This window comes from Ambystoma mexicanum, chromosome 1q (assembly GCF_040938575.1).
Source record: "Ambystoma mexicanum isolate Mex_15411 chromosome 1q, UKY_AmexF1_1, whole genome shotgun sequence".
Lineage (NCBI taxonomy): Eukaryota > Metazoa > Chordata > Amphibia > Caudata > Ambystomatidae > Ambystoma > Ambystoma mexicanum.
Window position 1 is genome coordinate 163,750,427 of NC_090922.1, and position 22,493 is coordinate 163,772,919.

Here is a 22,493-nt window from a genome sequence, read left to right on the forward strand (position 1 = left end):
AGCATGGGGCCACAGCGCCAGGGACCCCTGGGGGCAGATGATCACTGCCCCCAGGGGTGGGGAAAAAAAAAAAAAAAAATCGAGGGAAGGAGGGAGGTGGGAGGGGGTTTTGGGCCCTGGGGCCCACTGGGCCACCAGCGATTGACCTAAAAGTGGTGTCCCTGGAAAGGGGACTTTCTCCCCTTTCCAGGGACACCACTCATATGCCGCATTGCTGGTCACGGATCAGCGCAGAGCGCTGATCCGTGACCAGCAACCCACTGAACCACCATGGATCTGTTTGCGAGTTGGGGGGGAGGGGGGCTGCTTCAGGTAAGCAGCCCTCTCCCCCCCCCCCCCCCCCCCCCGGTCCCCAAAGCATGGGGACACATGAAAATGAACCCTGGGGGCAGATGGCTGACCATCTGCCCCCAGGGAAATGTATAAAAGAAAACGTGAAAATAATCCGAGGGATGGGGGGAGGTGGGAGGGGGTTTGGGGTCCTGGGGCCCACTAGGCCACCAGGGATTGAGCAGAAAGTGGTGTCCCTGGAAAGGGGACTTTCTCCCCTTTCCAAGGACACCACATATGAGGCATTGCTGGTCACGGATCGGCGCAGAGCGCTCGATCCGTGACCAGCAACCCACTAGACCACCATGGATCTCTTTGTGAGGTGGGGGGTGGGAAGGGGGCTGCTTCAAGTAAGCAGCCCTCTCCCCCCTCCCGACCCCAAAGCATGGGGGCATGTGTATGTGAACCCTGGAGCAGATGGCTGACCATCTGCCCCAAGGGAATGTAAAATAAAAAATAAAAATGAAATGATGGGAAACAGGGTTGGGGGAAGGGGTGGGGGCCACTAGCCACCATGGATTTTTTACTGAATGAAAGGAAGGGGGTGTCCCCCCATAGGGGGGGTGCCCCCCAACCAAAGTAGAAAGGGGGCACCCCTTGTAACCCTCCCTGGGGGCAGATATCTGTTCCTAGGAAGGGCCATCTGACCCCAGGGAGGGATGCATGAGGTGGGGCCCCCCTATCTGCCCCCAGAGAGGGTTGCATGAGGTGGGGCCCTCCATTTGGGGTGGGGGGGGTTGAGGGCCACCCCCCGTTGCGGTACATCATGCGCTGCCAATTTAGGGTGGCCCTCAGCCCCCCCCTAAAAAGCAGCCTGTGGTTTTGTATATTTTTTTTTGTTTACCCAACTTTGCTTGGTGCAGATGGCCACATTAGTGTGGCTATCTGCCCCCAGGGTGCCCAAACCCTACTGCCCCATCTATTGGGGGTCCTGCCCCACCTTTTGGGGTGGCCCTCTCCCCCCTCACCCCAAATGGAGGTGGGATGTACCTCACGCAGCCGTTTGGAGGAGGCCCAGGGAGGCCTGCATGAGGTGTCCCCCAGCCATTGGGGGTGGGGTGGGGGGGGGCACCCCAAAAGGTGGGGCAGGACCCCCAATAGATGGGGCAGTAGGGTTTGGGCACCCTGGGGGCAGATAGCCACACTAATGGGCCCATCTGCACCAAGCCAAGTTGGGTAAACAAAAAAAAAATATACAAAATCACAGGCTGCTTTTTAGGGGGGGCTGAGGGCCACCCTGAATTGGCAGCGCATGATGTACCGCAACGGGTGGTGCCCCTCAACCCCCCCCCACCCCAAATCGAGGGCCCCACCTCATGCAACCCTCCCTGGGCGCAGATAGGGGGGGCCTCACCTCATGCATCCCTCCCTGGGGTCAGATGCCCCTTCGTAGGAGCAGATATCTGCCCCCAGGGAGGGTTGCATGAGGTGGGGCCCTCCATTTGGGCTGGGGGGGGGGGGTTGAGGGCCACCCCCCGTTGCGGTACATCATGCGCTGCCAATTTAGGGTGGCCCTCAGCCCCCCCTAAAAAGCAGCCTGTGGTTTTGTATATTTTTTTTTGTTTACCCAACTTTGCTTGGTGCAGATGGCCACATTAGTGTGGCTATCTGCCCCCAGGGTGCCCAAACCCTACTGCCCCATCTATTGGGGGTCCTGCCCCACCTTTTGGGGTGGCCCTCTCCCCCCTCACCCCAAATGGAGGTGGGGTGTACCTCACGCAGCCGTTTGGAGGAGGCCCAGGGAGGCCTGCATGAGGTGTGTCCCCCAGCCATTGGGGGTGGGGTGGGGGGGGCACCCCAAAAGGTGGGGCAGGACCCCCAATAGATGGGGCAGTAGGGTTTGGGCACCCTGGGGGCAGATAGCCACACTAATGGGCCCATCTGCACCAAGCGAAGTTGGGTAAACAAAAAAAATATACAAAATCACAGGCTGCTTTTAAGGGGGGGCTGAGGGCCACCCTGAATTGGCAGCGCATGATGTACCGCAACGGGGGGTGGCCCTCAACCCCCCCACCCCAAATGGAGGGCCCCACCTCATGCAACCCTCCCTGGGCGCAGATAGGGGGGCCTCACCTCATGCATCCCTCCCTGGGGTCAGATGCCCCTTCCTAGGAGCAGATATCTGCCCCCAGGGAGGGTTGCATGAGGTGGGGCCCTCCATTTGGGGTGGGGGGGGGTTGAGGGCCACCCCCCGTTGCGGTACATCATGCGCTGCCAATTTAGGGTGGCCCTCAGCCCCCCCTAAAAAGCAGCCTGTGGTTTTGTAAATTTCTTTTTTTGTTTACCCAACTTTGCTTGGTGCAGATGGCCACATTAGTGTGGCTATCTGCCCCCAGGGTGCCCAAACCCTACTGCCCCATCTATTGGGGGTCCTGCCCCACCTTTTGGGGTGGCCCTCTCCCCCCTCACCCCAAATGGAGGTGGGGTGTACCTCACGCAGCCGTTTGGAGGAGGCCCAGGGAGGCCTGCATGAGGTGTGTCCCCCAGCCATTTGGGGTGAGGGGGGAGAGGGCCCCCAAAAATGGTGGGACAGGCCCCCCCAGTGGGTGGGGCAGTAAGGTTTGGGCACCCCGGCGCCAGATTGGCACACCAATGTGACCCTCTGCACCAAGGGGAGTTGGGTTACCAAAGGAAAAAAATGAAAATGGTGGAACGCTTTTTAGGGGGGGCGGTGGGGCACCCCAATGGGTCAGGGAATTTTCTAATGGGATGGGGCGTTGACCCCCCTCCCCCCCCCCACCCGCAATGGAGTGGGTGCCAAGTCATGCAGTCCTTCCTGGGACCAGATATCTGCTCCTAGGAACGGACGCCTCAGCCCAGGGAGGAGTGCAGGACAACCCCCCCCCCCCCTATCTGCCCCCGGGGAGGGCTACATTTTGCTGGTGTGACCATAGGTAACACATGTTCTTTGTTTTGTTTACAGCTTTTTCTACCCGAGCAGCTGCAACGTTATGTGAGTACTGTTTTTTATTATTCTATGGTTAGGGCCCACTGTCAGTGGGGTGGGTGAGACTGGGGCTGGATTGTTGGTGGTGTGGGTGGGAATGGCCCGTCTGGGCAGATCACCTCCAACTGTCCTGGAGTTGCGGCTTGGCTGCATTACAGATTTTCCCTTCGGGGAGGTATTGGCACACTGCCGAGACTCCTTGGTGGGGAGAAGCTGTAACGCAGGGCAGCCAGGGCTCCAGCAAAGTCGGCGGTAATATCCCTGGCCTTGGGCACCCTTCTCCCATGTGGGTCTTTGCTGGTGGTTCTGGGTATTACATTCTGGGCCGATTTGCGTAAGTCAGACCTCTGTGGATTCCCACGGGTGTCCTCTTTTGGGAAATGCATGGGGTTCCCTGTTTCCCTTGCTGGCTGCGACACCCTAGGCCCAAATCTGTAGGTTGCCCACATGAACAAAATGGGCAGTGGCGAATGGCTTGGGGTTCCCAGTCGGTTACCCTTTTCCTTTTGCGCCCCCGGTAGGTGCACCCACACATGTGAGGTACCGTTTTCATCGGGACACGTATGGGGACACGGGAAGGTAGGCCACGTGTTGTGGGGGGCGTGTTTCGATGGGTGCGGCGAGCGAAATGTGCGGAAAAAGCGTTTTTTTCCCCACATTTCCGACTTTGCAGGGCTGTCTGGGTAAAAAAATCTGGGGCGATGGGCGCAAATCACACCTCTGCGGATTCCCACGGGTGTCCTCTTTTCGAAAATGCATGGGGTTCCCTGTTTTCCTCGGTGGCTTGGACACCCGAGGCCCATATCTGTAATTTGCGCCGGTCGGCAGAATGTCGGAGATTTCCCTCTGACAACAGACTTGGGGTTACTTGTGTTTTAGGCTTTCCCCTTGGCGGCCAGGTAGGTGCAGCCACACATGTGAGGTACCGTTTTCATCGGGACACCTGTGGGAACGCGGGACGGTAGGCCATGTGTTGTGGGGGGCGCGTTTCGATGGGTGCGGCGAGCGAAATGTGCGGAGAAAGCGTTTTTCCCCCCACATTTCCGACTTTGCAGGGCTGTCTGGGTAAAAAAATCTGGGGCAATGGGCGCAAATCACACCTCTGCGGATTCCCACGGGTGTCCTCTTTTCGAAAATGCATGGGGTTCCCTGTTTTCCTCGGTGGCTTGGACACCCGAGGCCCATATCTGTAAGTTGCGCCGGTCGGCAGAATGGACAACAGACTTGGGGTTACTTGTGTTTTAGGCTTTCCCCTTGGCGGCCAGGTAGGTGCACCCACACATGTGAGGTACCGTTTTCATCGGGACACCTGTGGGAACGCGGGACGGTAGGCCATGTGTTGTGGGGGGCGCGTTTCGATGGGTGCGGCGAGCGAAATGTGCGGAAAAAGCGTTTTTTCCCCCACATTTCCGACTTTGCAGGGCTGTCTGGGTAAAAAAATCTGGGGCGATGGGTGCAAATCACACCTCTGCGGATTCCCACGGGTGTCCTCTTTTCGAAAATGCATGGGGTTCCCTGTTTTCCTCGGTGGCTTGGACACCCGAGGCCCATATCTGTAAGTTGCGCCGGTCGGCAGAATGTCGGAGATTTCCCTCTGACAACAGACTTGGGGTTACTTGTGTTTTAGGCTTTCCCCTTGGCGGCCAGGTAGGTGCACCCACACATGTGAGGTACCGTTTTCATCGCGACACCTGTGGGAACGCGGGACGGTAGGCCATGTGTTGTGGGGGGCGCGTTTAGATGGGTGCGGCGAGCGAAATGTGCGGAAAAAGCGTTTTTTTCCCCACATTTCCGACTTTGCAGGGCTGTCTGGGTAAAAAAATCTGGGGCGATGGGCGCAAATCACACCTCTGCGGATTCCCACGGGTGTCCTCTTTTCGAAAATGCATGGGGTTCCCTGTTTTCCTCGGTGGCTTGGACACCCGAGGCCCATATCTGTAAATTGCGCTGGTCGGCAGAATGGACAACAGACTTGGGGTTACTTGTGTTTTAGGCTTTCCCCTTGGCGGCCAGGTAGGTGCACCCACACATGTGAGGTACCGTTTTCATCGGGACACCTGTGGGAACGCGGGACGGTAGGCCATGTGTTGTGGGGGGCGTGTTTCGATGGGTGCGGCGAGCGAAATGTGCGGGAAAAAGCGTTTTTTTCCCCACATTTCCGACTTTGCAGGGCTGTCTGGGTAAAAAAAATGTGGGGCGATGGGCGCAAATCACACCTCTGCGGATTCCCACGGGTGTCCTCTTTTCGAAAATGCATGGGGTTCCCTGTTTTCCTCGGTGGCTTGGACACCCGAGGCCCATATCTGTAAGTTGCGCCGGTCGGCAGAATGTCGGAGATTTCCCTCTGACAACAGACTTGGGGTTACTTGTGTTTTAGGCTTTCCCCTTGGCGGCCAGGTAGGTGCACCCACACATGTGAGGTACCGTTTTCATCGGGACACCTGTGGGAACGCGGGACGGTAGGCCATGTGTTGTGGGGGGCGTGTTTCGATGGGTGCGGCGAGCGAAATGTGCGGAAAAAGCGTTTTTTTCCCCACATTTCCGACTTTGCAGGGCTGTCTGGGTAAAAAAATCTGGGGCGATGGGCGCAAATCACACCTCTGCCGATTCCCACGGGTGTCCTCTTTTCGAAAATGCATGGGGTTCCCTGTTTTCCTTGGTGGCTTGGACACCCGAGGCCCATATCTGTATGATGTGAGAGTGACATTTCCGGTGTGAAAACAGACTTGGGGGTACTTGTGTTTTAGGCTTTCCCCTTGGCGGCCAGGTAGGTGCACCCACACATGTGAGGTACCGTTTTCATCGGGACACCTGTGGGAACGCGTGACGGTAGGCCATGTGTTGTTGGGGGCGTGTTTCGATGGGTGCGTCGAGCGAAATGTGCGGAAAAAGCGTTTTTTTCCCCACATTTCGGACTTTGCAGGGGTGTCTGGGTAATAAATTCTGGGGCAATTTGGGCATATCATACCTCTGCGGATTCCCACGGGTGTCCTCTTTTCGGAAATGCATGGGGTTCCCTGTTTTCCTTGGTGGCTTGGACACCCGAGGCCCATATCTGTATGATGGGAGAGTGTGACATTTCCGGTGTGAAAACAGACTTGGGGTTACTTGTGTTTTGGGCTTTCCCCTTGGCGGCCAGGTAGGTGCACCCACACATGTGAGGTACCGTTTTCATCGGGACACCTGTGGGAACGCGGGACGGTAGGCCATGTGTTGTGTTTGTGTGGTTTTCATAACGTTTTGACCCATTTGCTGGAGCCCTTTGTCTCACAACCCTTTCTTTTCCCAAATGTGACCTACATTTAGTCGCTGCTTTAGCCACCATACACTTTTGTAACCTGCACAAGTCACCTACCCTTGAAAAGGTCTGCCTGTGCTCTTTCAAAAAATGTATGGCTGCCGTTCCTCACCACATTGGTTTTCCCAATTTACACATGCTAAGTGCGTCTGGTCAGGCCGTGAGCGTAAAACTCCTGTGTACCATGGCTCAGTGTTTGGCTTGTGGTATTGCTTGTTTTGTACAAACACTACAAAAATGGTATGCTCTCCTAACTGCAAGAGTCGGGGGAATGTAGCGGAGCATTGCTTTTCTCAAAATTCATAGAAGCCATTGCCGTACCAAGCCAACCATGTCCAACACATACCTTTTTTTTCAGTCATTTTCCCGCTTTTCCCCCATTCGATGGCAGTTTCCCCTACCTAGTTGTTGCCTGACCTATACAAATCACCCCTTCCTAAACTTGGAATTTTGTCTACTTTTCAGAAATATATGCCTTTCTGTCCTCCAATTTGGCTTTCCTGCCCTTTTCTTCCATTCCGTCCATGCATGTCCAATTGGCAAAAATGGCAAAAATCGCCTACCTCTCACAAAACGGTTGATATCCCCATCAAAATAATTTTTTTCCATTTCCACTCAACCTGTTCCTGAAAGCCAACACATTGGGGAACTCAGCACAGCAAACCATTTGTTCCTAGCTCTTACAAGGAAAAAACCACAGGCTTCTTTGTTCATCATTTTATTGGCATTTTTTGAAAAAACCCAAAATTTTCGCACATTTTCCTTATTTTCTCTCACCCCCCTACAGCAACCTGGGATTCCTGGGTGGCGTTACGACCGCCTACATGTGGGAAAAAAAGGAGCCAAATTTGGCCGAGATATCTCATGTAACAAAAAAGTTACAAGCCATTGAATGGCCACATACCAAAATCACCAAAAAAGGCTCTGGCACTGGGGAGAAATACCCATGGCACTTAAAGGGTTAACTGTGAAAGGTGGTTCCGAAAGGAACATTTCTTTGGTTGTTTTTGGATGCATTTGGTTTTTTTTTGGGCAGGAAAGCGAAGAACAAAATGTGGGGAGGAAATGAGGGAAGAGGCACCAAACACTAATATGGAGGGGTAGGTGGACAGGGGAAAATATTGAGTGTTATTTCTGAGGTAGGGGCAGTGTTTCTCATGCTCCTTGATTAAAGCAGTGGTGGTGGCTCTTGGGGGGGGGGGGGGGGGCGATGGCAACAGCTGATGCCATTTTGAGATAAAGAGCAGTTTTGCTAAAAGTATGTACTGTGTACTAGATTGTTAATGGATAATGAGTAGGACTAGGTGTAGGAGCTGTGCAAGGGAAATTTTGAAGTTGAAAGTTCTTAGATCAGTAGAAAATACAGTTCCGAATTGTCCGCCAAGCACGGATCTTATTGTGACGTGCGTATGGGTTCTCGGACACCATGCCGCACGCCAGCGTATGGTCATGTGGCACTGTCCGGAAGGTCCGTATTGATGTCTGATGTTCGTAGGCGTCCACGGATGCAAAACTAGTTGAAATAGTTGCAAAAAGTGTATAGAAGTGTTAAAAATGATTCTAGAAGGTGGGAAATGGCAGAGTTTTATGGTGACACTTTGTAAATGGGACACAAATATTGCTATATTGGGTAAATATGATATTAGTAAATTGTAGGAAAATAGCACGCACTGGTAAAAGCCCATGAAATTCAATGAAAAAACTTTGTTAAAGGGTCGTTATGGTTAAGTTGTGCTACTAAAAACCTATGAAATTCAGTAAAAAATGTTAAAAGGTCGTTTTGGTTGCAAGTAAAATCGAAAAACCCCTGAGATTCGGCAGTTATGGTAAGCTAAGCAACCATAACTCACGCCACCACCGTGCACTGCTAAGACTAACACCCAGGACATCAAAGATGACTGACATTACTGATGACATCACTTGTGCATTTACTTTTCATACAAGGGTTTGTGAATGTAATGTTGGCAAAAAAGTATCAAGGATTATCGGGAGATGTGTAATAAACTACATACTTCATTACGCAATGTAGTGTTCTAAAGAAAATTCCATTGCAGTGTTCATTCTAGTACAGGAACCTACTCATACAGAAATGTGGATATTGGCTGCAGCATACACCATAGAGGTGCTATATTTGTAATTTTCAAAATCTATATAATAAAACGGTGAATGTTTCTGTATCAGACTTTTCCGTACTGAGGAACATGTACTAAGTAGCTAATAATGCATCACTTACTACATATTTCTACTAATACACACAACATAGACTACAATGCATACACATATGGGGCTTATATATGGAGAGTAAAGTAAGCAAACAAGAGGCAGTATCATTAGCAACTGTGTATAATCTACATGATTGTATTCATGCACAAAAATGATTGCTGTTTCAGGCCTGCTTCTTCCCCAATATATGTACATCATAAGATGCGATTAAATTCTAAGGAAAGTAGTGTAAGAACGTGTGAGAATAGCAACATCTATTAATGAAATACCTTTTGATTGTTAAGTTTCTGACTGTCAGTAAATAAAACCACCTGGCTTATATATGGCAGTGAACAAAAAGAAGGGGCTAGACATGTGATGTCATCAATGACATTTGTGATGTCATCTTTGATGTCCTGGGCGTTAGTCTTAGCAGTGCACAGTGGTGGCGCGGATTACGGTTGCTTAGCTTACCATAATTGGCGAATTTCAGGGGTTTTTCAATTTTACTTGTAACCAGAACGTCCTTTTAACGTTTTTACTGAATTTCTTAGGTTTTTATTAGCGCAACTTAACGTCCCTTTAAAAAAGTCATTATATATATATATATATATATATATACACAATCCTACGGCAGCTCAATATGATAGCTGCCTGTTTAGCAATGGCCTTGGAATTAATACTGATTGCAGAGGGATTGTCACTGAGACCTAGGGCCATCAGCCATTCCTTTATGTGCACACACCAGGGTAGAGAACGTCCCAGTTGAGGGCCGTGAATTAAGGCCATCCTATATCTAGAGGCTTGGTGTTCCCCGAATCCTAACCCATTACATTAGTGGTTTTAGGGCGATCTCAAACATGTATTGGTCTTGGATCTGTTTCCATATGCAACGCTGTTTGGAGTTCTAGAGGGAAGCGCAAGCAATAGCTTTAGGAACACGTTTTCAATAATTGCAAGGTCCCACACCTTAGGGACCCCACATATCTGCCCCATATAGTAGCAAACCTTTAGATATTTATAAACCTCTAGAGCGGGTGACCTGGACCAACCACTATGGATTTGGGAAAAAACACCTCGCCAAACGCTATTCCATACAATATTAGCCTTTGCAATGTGGGCACCCCACTGGCAGTTGGCGGCAAACCTCAGACCCATATCATTGTAATAAGCCACTTGTTCAAGCCTATTGCCATCAACACTGATGTTCACAAGGTACCTCTTAAATTGCAGCCCAAATACCAATGCCTTAGTGTTACTCGTATTCATTTCTAACCCAAGTGTTTGCATTTCCTGCACAAACTATCCAAAGTTTTCTTAAGCACAGCTGGGGTGGTAGTCAAAAGATCTGCATCATATGCGGAAAAATAGGGCCAGAACTCACACCAGCCCAGCATGAGGATCCAGACGAGACTCCAGTAGATCACTAATGATCACCTTGATAAACACACAAACTAACATTGGGGCTGAGACACATACCTGCCTTACTCCCTTCTCAACCTCAAAGGGTGTTGTCAACTCCCCAGCCAAACCCCACTTCACAGCTGTCTGATACAGGAGCTGGCCTGTCTTTGCCTCAGCACCTGCCACTGGTGAGCACTCGGGACCCCATCAAATGCAGTCTTGATGACTGCAAGCACTGCATACATGTTTGCCTTATTCAGGGCTAATCATTTCTTCAGTATGAGATGGAGTCCTTTCCCACCTATAAAACCTGCTTGCAAGTGTCTGATTACGTTGCAATAACTTGCCCATTCACGCAGGTGCTAGAGTAGAACCTTGGCAAAACAGTGTGGTGGCATCCAGTAGGGAGATGGGAGGATAATTAGCAGGGATTTCCCCTTTATTTTGGTAGACCTGTACAATTTCATATTTAGGAGCCATGTTAAATTTGATCAGTGCACTAATGAAACAGAGTATCAGGCCCCAGTCAGATACTTCAGTCTTGAATAGATATATAGGAATCTTGTCTGGGCCTGGATCTTTACCTCCTTTTTGTGACATCGCTTCTAGAACCTCCTCCTGCGAGAAACAAAATACTGTCTTCCTTCCGCCGACTGCGATACGGGTGCTACAGGTGGTGGAATCTGAAGTTTCTCCTTGATTCATGAAAATGTTTTTTAATTGATTCTACCAATCATCCATTCCTGTACACCCTTGTAGAGTAGGTTTGCTCTCTTCCCTGCTCATAGATGCATGTTTCAAAAAGGTCACAATCTCTGGATTTGACTGCATCTAGCAAGGCCTTCCAGTTATAAAATATTTGGTTTAAAGGACTTTTGTAGTTGTGCCAAAATGCAAACGCCTTTATCCACCTGGGTATCGCTCTTTTTACTCGATTTCTCATTGGGACGAGTATGATAGACCAGTAATGACTCTCGCTCTTCTGGTTACTGTGTCTCAATCATGAGTATGATTGAACCAGTGATGATTCTCACTCTTATGGCTACTTGGCGTCTCACTGGGATGGGCATGATGGACCCTGTAATGACTCATGCTTGTTGCTACTTTGCCTCATAATGAGACTAGTATGAGTATAGTGTTTGTTATACCAGATAACTCATTATATAGAGAAGCCGATAGTGGGGTGGAAGACTACTTATTCACTCCTACTGGAAACTACCGGTGTAGCAAAGTTAGACTTGCACAATCAACAGTTGAACACAGATCTGGGGCAGAGTGCTTGATCGTGGACAACATTCCTTGACTTTTACAGGGAAGGTCCTGTTGAAGACCCCTTTAGTGGTCGAAACATCTTTTGTTTGTGTATTGATCTGGCATTAAAACTTCAAAATGTTTAGAGACTGTTTATTCCAACAAGGTTTTGGCTTAAACTGTTCTGAATTAAGACTGAACTAAGTTTGAGATATTTGCAATACTTGATAAGAAGGAAATAAAGTTTGCATGGGTCTAATTAGTTTATATTTGTTATACCTGTTGCCTTCACTGGGTCTCCCTCTTTGTCACCTTTGTGGTGTGAGAAATCAGAAGCTGTCTCACCCACTAGTCTCCTTGAATCTGTCATCCAGGTGGCCAGGACACAGCCATCTTTTTTTTGGATCCAGTTCCTGGGGGCGGACCAGTGTGGAAGGATCACCTGGGTGAGAAGTTTTCGGGGAGAGGGAGCCGACACTGGATGGTGAGACGCAGTAACCCCTTCCTGTAACACCTTTAGCCCATCCTACCCGACTTCACACCCGAGCCGTGTACCTGACATGTCCCAGTACTATGGTCCGGCGAGGTCTTGCAATTATCGACAATCACTCACACCTGACTTCCATTACACTTCTCCACACTAATAAAAGGCGGAGCATGAAAGCACACTGAGTGAGGCAAAGCACATGAGGAAACTGCAGTTCCAAGATGGCAGTTTAACGAGAGGAGAAATGGCTAAGCAGAAGGGGGTCGCAAGGAGCAAAGTTCCCTTGACCTCTTCTACAAGGACCCATTATTCCACGAAACCTCGAAAGCGTAAGACAAGGAAACAAGGCTGAAGAATCCTGCATTGTCAGGTACCTGAGGCCCTCCTGTGTCAGTAACCAAGGCGGGAAGAGGTGCCAGCTGCAGCGGTACTGTCCTTGGCTCCTAGAACAAAGCAACGTCGGTGATATCAACACAGCCGGTGAGTTGGGGCGACCGATATAAGACCGGTACGTGTTGAAGCCAAGGTTGCAAGCAGCATCATTGTATGGTGAGTGCTGGAACGAACATTTTTAAAACTCGTGTGATAAGAGACGCAAATGAAGTTCAACTGCAGAGTGATTGAACTAAGCAAGCTACAATACCTTTGACAGTGGTCCGGTACCATTTGGGTGCTGTGGGAAACCTGAGGGTATTCTCCCAAGGAGACCTCGAGAATCCCTTATTCCGTTGTCCATGGAAGTGGCTGGCGCTCTCAGATCTGAACCCTGGGGGAGGACGAGTGAGGAAGGATCACCTGGGTAGGGAATCCCGGGGTTATGCTCTCAGAAATAACAAAGGAAAGACACAGTATTACACCAGGGAAGAGAAAGTCCTTGAGGCCTTTATAGGCTACTCCAAATTAAACCCTTTTCCCCACAGTCCTTCTATCTTATCAAAATCCAACAACCCCTCCTTGTCTATGAAATCAATTAGGCACCTGTACAATGTTACCGTGGGTAGCTACATCTCCAAGAGTTTCATCGTCTGACTACCTACCCGAGTATTCCCAGTCATTCTCCACCCCGTCCCTCTGATCATTTTCCAAAATCCCAGTCTGTGACAAACTATAGTTTCCACAATCTCTGCGACTCATTTCACAAACCCTTTCCTCGCCAGCTCCTGCCCCGCTTCTCCGACATGAACACTTTCTCACACTGTGGAAAACAATGGACTAAGCCTAGCTGACACAAGGGTCAGGCAGAGTCCGGCAATTAATCAGAAACACACACCTGACAGCCCTTTCTCTTCCTCACAGGGATAATAGTTTGAGCATGAGAGCACACTGCGAGTAAGGCAGGCCACATGCCGAGACAGCTATCCAAGAATGGCAGTTCAAGAGGAAGAGAAAACAGCGAAAACCGAAGGGGTGACGAGAAGCGACATTGCCCTTTCCCACCCAGATCCGCAAAACCTCCATGGAAAGAATCGTAAGACCGCAAACAATAGCCAGTGTGTTTTGCAGCAGATTTCAGTGGTACATGGAACCCTCCTCCGCTGATGATCAAGCCAGGGAGAGACTCTTGGTACCGTCCTTGAGTCTAGAGGCGAGAAAAGCCAAGCGGTTCATCACAGCTGTCGAGAGGAGAACCAATAAAAAAACCTAGCTGTGTTGAACGAAAGGGAAGTTCAAAGAACTGTGCAAAACCAGCTGCAGAGGGGTCCGGCACTACGTGGGTGCTCATTCGAGAGACTGGTTGATCCGACATATATTGAAACTACCGATACCAGAAGGCCCTTGGAGAGCCGCAAGGAAAAGGCCAAAGTGGTCATACAGGAGTCTAGCAAAATCACCTGTACAGTCGTTAAACTGACAAACCTTTGAAAACCCAAGGGAAGTGAATCCTGCATAAAGTAGAAGAAACTGAGAAGTTGGCATGAGTGAACCCGACGAAGGGATGTCGATGGAAAGGAGCGAAGTCTAAAGACCCAATGAACAGTGTGACGAAAGTGAACCCGACAGAGGGATGTCCACAGTGAAATGTTTAAAAAGACATTAAGATTTGTGAGTGCCATAAGTGACATTGATTTGGCAAAAGCCATAGTGAACCCAACGGAGGGAAGCAAACATTTGAGAAGGGTCTGAGCCGGGAAGAGGGGGATCCAGGGGCGAGAAGCCATAACCCCACAGACAAGTGAATGCAACCGAGAAATCATTTGAATATAAGCCAGAGATCCTGATGGAGGGAGCTTGATTTTAGCGAGGGTTCTAGGTCTGGAAGAGGGGCCCAGGGGTGAAGTCATCACAATCAGAAAGAAACTTGTTTTTTATGATTTTGAACATACCAGGCCCTTGAAAGCAAGAGATCAACAACGAAGGTCCTGATATCGCTAAGAACTGTTTGTGGATCTGAGCCCGGAAGAGGGGGGGGATCCAAGGGTGAAAGGTCATTACCCAACATGCATATGGAAAGAAACTGTTATTGAGTACATCGGGTCCGGGAGGCAAGAGACTTTTTGTAGAAAAGAGACTTAACCACCGGAGGTCCTGGTACCTGAGAATGGAACTGTCGACTTGTGCTGGGACAGCTCCAGCGTGTGCTGTGCTCTGGAGTCCTGCCTTGTCCTGTGCTCAAAACATGGGGAAGGGAGACCCCCGACTACCACATCCTGCCTTATCATTTGTGAACACTTCTTTCTTGTGAACCTTATCCGACATTTAGTTGTAAGGATTGGCAATCGATTTCTTTTTTTATAAAGTATAGGCCCTTTTATTTGACAAGACACCACTAGGACTGCCTTATTTGATGGTTGCTGCTTGCTCCATCTTAGATTTAGTTTTTTCCAACCTACCTATAAAGTATAAACACCCTTGAACTGTGACCACTTGTGTCTGTCTTTACTGTTGCCATCAGGAGTTCCTTGCAGTACAATCGAAGGTCTCTGTAAGGTACCCAGCTGAGAAGTGATAAAAGTAGATGGATTTTGTCAAGCCTGACAGAGGGAGATCAAATGAATAAAGGTGAATAGCAGTGGTCCTGCAACAGGTCAGGTTAAATCCTGCAGTCTAAAGTCTTTGACATTTTGGAAAAGTATATAAACTTGGTCCGAGCCCGACAGAGGGAGATCAATTGAAAGATTTAAACTGGCTCGTTTTGGCGGCACAAGCTTTGACATCCAGGCCCCTCTTCCCTGCAACTCTCTTGCCATTTCTATACGCTGAATTGAGGACTACCTGCCCTTCAAAGAGGCCATCAAGACTCACCTTTTTAATCTCTGCCCTGATTAATGGGCTACCTGCTCTCCTCCGTTCTCTTCTAGTCTGACTCTTGCGTGTTTGTGCATTTTGTCTTGTTTTTATGTGCAACCCGAGTGCTGCAGGCATGTGGCGCAGTACAACAATTTATTTAGTTTTGTGTAGTGGGTCTGAGTCCTGAGGTGAATCGAAAATCACCCAAGAAGTTAAACATGAAAATCCTGAGGAGAAAGGAAATGTTGTATCAGGCCCTCTGAAGTAAGTGACTTTGAATGGCAAAGAGACTTTGACATAGAAGGCCCTGATACTGAGATTTGAACTGCATCCTCGAGCTTGAGACTGTGCTAAACTCGAGTGTTGCTTTGTCCTGTGCTGAAAATGTGGGGAAAGGAGGCGAACGCCTTGAATATCCTGACATAGCTTTTCTTGAGCACTTTTCTTTTGCATAAAATTGTTTCCCACACCATTTGTATTTAGAAGTAAAGATTGGCTATATGTTTATTAGTATAGGCCCTAGGACACCACTAGGACTGCATTATTATTTGATGGTCATAGCTTGCTCCCATCTTTAGATTTAGGATTAGATGTGTTTTTCAAACCCAAGTTCAATAAACACCCTTCAACTGTGATCACTTGTCTGTATTACTGTTTGATAACATGCCTTCCTTACAGTGGTGTTGGGACTGCATCACCGGGCCTCTTGGAGTCTTCTCTTTGGGTCAAGATGGCAACTTCAACTGTCTTTCTCGCTCTGACACATCAGCAGTGTCACTTAGTGGTTGGGGAAAGTGGTTGCCAGTATTTTTCTCACCAGGTATGGGTCTCTTCCCAGAGAGCTTCACTCATTCGGTCTGCTCTCCAGAGCTTACCTGCTTCCTGGTGCGACTCTGGCACCATTGCGCTTGGGCTTCTTTCCCGCGTAGCGATCCGCACGCTTTTCTTCTCTCCTCTCGCTTTGCTGCCACAGCAGAATTGAACTTCCTGGGGTTCTCTCTCACTGGCGTCTCCGCCTCCATTACTTATGACCCTGTGCTGGGGCTTCCCCCATGTAATGTTAGTCTGTCTTTTGTGTTGGACTGGTGTTCACTAACGTTCCGTTGGTTTTCTTCGTTGCAGTACCAGACAGGTACTTTTTCTCAGGTGAAGTATCACAGTAGCAAATGTATAGTGATTCGTCCTGTTTTCTTCCAGCAGGGTTCACTAACTTTGGTTGTTAGGATATTTGGGCAGAGGTTCCAAATCGCTTCGGGAATTCTCATCCCCACGGGGGCAGTCTCTCCCAGTGAGTTCTGTTATAAATCACAGGATCTTGTCACATCTCCCCAGAGCGAAGCCCTTCTCTGAGGCTAGAGAGGTGAGCCCACTAAGCAACAATTCCCCCTAGGGGTGGTGGAAAGTGGGACCTCAGACTTACATCATGGGGATAAGGATTCAACCCCCTTGCTTTTGAGAGAATGAAATCCTTCAGTTCCTTCGAGAAACAACCTGAAAGCACAAAGGCTTGTTACTGCATTATTCCCTCCTTTCCTCACTTAAGACTTCATACCAGGAGGGGGGAAAAGTAGCTACAGAGTGAGAGTAAGTCATCTCCCGAAAGTACTGAGAAGCTGAAGCTTTAAGGAATGATATAAACTATTTATTTTCCAAGTGTAGACAATACTGATTAGTGGTGGCCCCAAGGAGACATGTAGAATACTCTATTGACAAGTACAGTAACACTCCGTTGGGGAGGACCAAGCTACAGGACATAAACACTAAGAAGGGACTCAATGAAGTGAGTCCGGCACAAAGCCTGTGAGCCCCAAGAGATTCAAATGTGGGAATGAGGAAGTGAGCAGAGGAAGCTAGTCCTTAGTTGTGATGACACCTTAGAGTTGTTGAAGCACTTCCTAGTCGGGTGGAACCCAACCTACACAAAAGCTGGACAGAGGCTGACGACGTGACCTCTGAAAGGTGCACCATGGTGTCCTTCAACTATGTGGATACCGACAGGCTCAGAAGCCTGTGCAGCCAATACGGAGCCAGAGTAGGAGACGCAAAGATCGTTCGACAAGAGCGAGGAAGGCCAACACCTTGGGAAGAACCGGTGATGTGCCCTCACCAGAAAGAAGGTAACTGGAGCAACGAGAGACCCAGTAGCGGTTTGGTTAAGAGTGAAGAGTGCCTCAGGACTAATCTCCCTTGTCACAGTAATTGCAAGCGATATCAAGGATAAAGATTGCTGCAGGAGTAGTCTTCCCTCGCCAATAGGTTTATGGAAGTGGTGCGAAAGACCAAGAACACTATGGGAGTGATCTCCCTTGTTACAGACAAAAAGAAGAGAAGACCAGTCCAGGAATATATATAAGGCCGAGTAAGAATAATTGTTACTTAACCAAGCCCAAAGAAGTCCCTGGGAGGTAGTACAAGGCATAGCGGGACTGTTGTAAGAGGCTATCAGAACGCCCTTTAAGGCTGAACCAGTTGGACCAGGAGAAGGGAGTACCTTTCCTGGATTCATTTGTTTGCTGAATACCTTGATTAGTAGTAGGGACAGCAAAGGATATTTTGGATAGAGGACTGATTCTTTAGTCTGACAACCACCCTACGACGGGCACCTAAGTTAGAATTCAGTTAGGTAGACCAAACCTTCTAGGTATAGGGAAGATGGGTCCTTTTTCTTGATATTTTAATAAAACCTTGTTTGAAATGCCACCCCTTGTCCGACTCCTTCTGGCGTTCCACAGGTCGCACTGGCCTCTAGCCCTAGAGATGGTATTGCATAGCAGGCTCACCTCCCTAACCTCACAAGGACCCCTGGATGTAGACTACAGGTGTTACTTGCAGATGATTTGACTAGGAATGGCCTAATAGTTAAAGCCATTTTCTAAAGGATTGCATCAACCCCCTGGGGGATTAATTTTACCAACCACCTTCATTGAAAGCTTATTATCACAGACACCTGTGTATGGCTGAATTACCTTGTGCCATGTTGCAGTGGGTGGCTATTTGCAATTATTTAATTTCCAGTGTTTTTTACACTCCATTTCTTGTTTTGCTTTTGCCATTTTATATTTAGTGAGCACACTCTTTTTTTTAAAATCTGTCTTTTGACTCCTGTTTACCAACGGTTTATTATAAAAAATAAGCATTATACAAACGAAACACAAACTGTTGGTGCAGTCATATTGGTGTAGCCAATTGCACTTCCCCCTGATATTGGGTTTACTCTTACTTACATTTTTAGACATATTTTTGATGTTTTTTTTTCTCCGTAGAACACATTTTATGAAAATGGAAACCTCCTGAAAATGCTAGCGTGTGCCAGATTACACTCAATCTCTGATCGGCTCAAAGAAGTAGAAGATTCATCATTGCAGATTAAGCAGGTATTTACTTTCACTCTTTGTGATGGGTTAACCCTTGTGGGGATCAGGAAGTGGGGTGGGGCGAGGAGGGGCTGGTAACTTTGTAGGTTAGGGGAGTACACAAAGTGCCTGATGCGACTTAGAAGTGGTACATTGAGGATCAACCCATTCATCCCTTGGCCGCCCCAACTGTCACCCTTCAGTTAGATTTCCCTAATATGCCTTCCCAATAGCAATGTACTCTTGGCAAGTGAGACACTTAGCCCGGCTGATTTCAGTCTTCTGCCCTTTTGCAGGGTCCCAGGGATGGTGCCCTGTGATGCCATCCACGGTACCCCCAGCTTTGCAGGAAACTTAGTCATATGAAAAAAGGTGACTTTTAGGCTTGTCTAGAAGCTTGCAACTTGAAATATTTACCCTTAACCCAAGCCATTTCTTACCTAATATCCATGTTACTGTACTGTTTGCACATTGCCCCCCACCTCTCCTGCCCCCCTCCCTCATTTCCTCACTGTGTGGGAGTATGATTAATGTGACTTGCAGGTGAAAATGATAAGTCCAAGGACTATCAGTCACACCCTCTTCTTAAGCCAGTGTCCACAGGAAATGGCACAGGAGCGTGAAAGTGGAATTCCCTTTCCTTATCAGAAGAAAGAGTTAAGCCGTTATATATACCATGAAAGGAGGTTGAGAAGAAAATGCAAAGTAATTCTTAAGCCTCATAATGCTCCCCTATCCTTCACCCAGAGCCGTGGATGCACCCCATTGGGCTGCAGTTCTGAATACTTATTTTGAAGGGCCAATGCTCTTTGGTGTTCAACTCTAGAGTATAGGACATATGGGCCTCAGTATGACGTTGGTAGATTTGTTTTCTTCTGCTGGTGTAATTCTGTGAATCCACCCCTGTACAGCTACAGCTACACCAGCACGAATACAGGTGTATTCACTGTACTACATGCAGTATTTTAGGTATTGTGATGAATCTGTCATCACACCTTTCCCTGAGGTAGCCTCTGCTCATGTGGCCAGGGGACAGCAGCTGCTACCTGATACTGACCCTGGGGGTGGCTATGAGGGAGGAACAAATGGTGTATGGGGGCTAGGGGCAGGGACGACACATTGGAGGAAGGATGTTTCCTCCCTTCCTCATGCCCTGATGCCTTACTGTAACACTCTCTCAACCACTTGCTAAGGCTACTTGAAGTATTCCTTAACATCAGATTAGTTCATCAACAAATTAGACAAGGAAGAGGCAGGGAATGGTGATTACCCCCAATAAGATCCAACATCTGCTTCCCCAATTTCACAGAAGAAACAGTATGACAACTGAGACGAGGAAGAGGCGAGGAGCAATGATTACTCCTAATGAGAACCACTATCGGCAGTCTAGTCTCAGCGGTCTAGTCGCTGGGGAAACTCGATTGGTCAGACATGGTTTAAAGCCATGCCAGGAAAAGGAGTATCGAGTTCTCCAACTGCGTACAGAGCGAGGTACTGGCAGTGACACGGAAGTCGAAACAGCTACACAGAGCGAGTGCAGCCTGGTGAGCATGCTCAGGGAGGCCCTGCAGAAACCAGACTGAAGCGAGAGGAAGCCAGTCGTGCTTCCTGTCCTGCTGCAGAGGCTGTAAAGCCAACCTAAACCGAACATCTACTGGAGGTGCCGGCAAGGGCAGAGCGACGTGGGAGCTTGAGAAACATTCCTTTTGGAGGCAGGAGCACAAAGAAAGCACAAGGGAACCGGTGAGCCCAGGGAAAGGGTTGGGACACCGAAGCGCTGTCGGGTGAGATGACAAAAATCCCTAGACAGTGTTACTGGGGGTCTTGGACCCACAATTCTAACTTGGGGGAGACCTAGAAGGGAACCCATACAGACATTAAGTATTGAAAACTGGCAGAAAGAAATATACCAAGTGTTTGGGAAGCCACCTGATTGATTATATGAATAAGTACCAAACTCGGGCTGTTGAAAAACTGTATAGAAGTCTTGGAAGGAGAGTATACCAGGGAAAGTCAAGTGTGTGTGTGATAAACTACAGTAAGAAGAGCATCTCAAGGAAGTTTCATGCCCCTAAGATTGTGAATTGTTGTAAATATTGAAAAGACCCTGGCACAGAAGTATACCAGGTGACCTACAAGCCTGGGACCCTCACCCAAATTGTAATACAGCGAAAAAGAAAATCTCAAGGAAGACATATGCCCTTAGAATTTTGAACTGGCTTGAACGTGAAGTGAATCCTGGGGAAGGGAGACATTTCCTCATGAACGGTGAACCCACCAAGAGGAAGAAGTTATCCTCTTGTGTTACAAGGAACTTGGTTATTCTTTGTTTGGATTCTTAAATTGTTGGAGCTGGGGGAGGGAGCTATTCCCTGGAACTATAAACCTTGTCCACTTGGATAGTTTTGGCTGGGTTTATACTTTGTGTTGGATATGAACATTTGTGCACTTTGAGAATCTCTGATAATATCCTTTGCACCTTAGATTTAGTTTTGGCGTGTGAAGGCCAGGATAGCATTTCGGACACAGGACATATTTTTGCTTTTGGACATTTTGACAAAGGACAGGCCGATTTAGTTTTGGTTAAGGTAGGGAAAACTCCTCCTAGATTGGGGATAGTGAGGAATTTTCCAACCGTTTTATCAGTTTTTAAAAGTTTAAAACCAAATTACGAGGCCACTGTGTTCTCTTCTCATTCATGTATCCTCACAGTATTTTGCATGTATTTTCTGTTTTTTAAAATCCTTCTACATTTAAAAAAGGCAATGAATTGGCTACACTAGTGGATGAAACCTCTTCTGAACTACTTTTAAAAAGAAATGCACAGTGGGATTATTGACCCTTCTAATTCCATACATGTCAAAAGTGTTGAAAGGAGAGACATCAGAGATGCCCCCTTTTTCACCCCATCTCAATGTCCAGATAAAACAACGTTTTTCTGTATTGAATGGAAGCCCTTGCTTTTGATAAACAATAATGCATTTGACCCTATAATACTTTAGTTCAGTGTAACAATTTTCAAGTTGGAGGCTACTAGCCAGCAATAAAAAGTGACTTGCCCTCAACACGCAGGCAGCACACCATTGGTTAGTTGCTACAGGTAAATAATTACTAGCAATTGGCTAGTTGTGACTGCAGGTTTTGTGCCCATCTCTGGTAATAACTGCATGCAACAATTCCCCCGATCTCTTAATAGGCTGTATATTCCTTTCAAATAGCATTACTGCCATCCTAATTAGAGCCAAGGTGTTCAAGGAGCATGTTAGAGGGTAAATGGGTTTTTTTTCTTGACATAAGAATTGTTTTTAAGAATAGTTTTAAATCTAGCATGAGTTTCCTGTGTGGGTGGTTGTGTATTATCCAGAAGTAATCTAGGAATTTGTATGATGAACTATGGCTTGTTATCAGTTATTGCTTTTTAAAGGCACTGCAATAACAGTTGTTACTATTCACTATCTGTTTTGCTCATGTGATCCATCTTGGAAAACTGTACGGTTCATTCACTCTGCAAAGAGACTTACTCCAGAGCTGCTGGCTGTACACAGATCACAGCAATGAGCTTTCATGAATAGTATGAACTGTGATCCATGTGAATAACGTCCTGTGGAGCATTTATTGCTTTGGCACTTTTTACATTTTCCTTCCAACTATGAATTGTTACCTTGAAGACACGTGCATTGCATCGCTGTATAACTTTTTATAACTGAACTATATATTTCTTGTTATAAGTTAAAAATACAAATTAGACCAGACATTGCAAACACCACCAACTACTTCAAAAGCAACATTCCTTGTGTTATAGGGTGTAGATGCCATGGAAACTACAGCACTTCCTAATTCCGAGTGTTTGTGAAGCTCTAGTAGTACAAGTGCATTACTCATTTTAGCAATTGCAGAAATACATTTTCGAACTTGAAGAGAATGCCAAATCAAATTTCTCAATTTATCAAAAAAGTAAAGGTTAGTTCATGTCTACATCTTGGCAAGTTGGAG

At 47.9% G+C, this 22,493-nt stretch overlaps 1 protein-coding gene across 3 annotated transcripts in view; it reads left to right on the forward strand.

Annotated features, from left to right (window-relative positions):
• The window catches only part of COX4I1 (cytochrome c oxidase subunit 4I1), a 184,484-nt gene that overhangs the window by 33,277 nt on the left and 128,714 nt on the right, over window positions 1-22,493 (forward strand). For 2 of the 3 annotated variants that reach the window (XM_069636456.1, XM_069636449.1), the window contains one exon: window positions 18,411-18,521. The gene's annotated coding sequence lies outside the window, so the exon portion shown is untranslated. Of the gene's footprint in view, window positions 1-3,258; window positions 3,284-18,410; window positions 18,522-22,493 lie in introns of those variants that run through there. The other variant, XM_069636465.1, reaches the window with a different exon arrangement.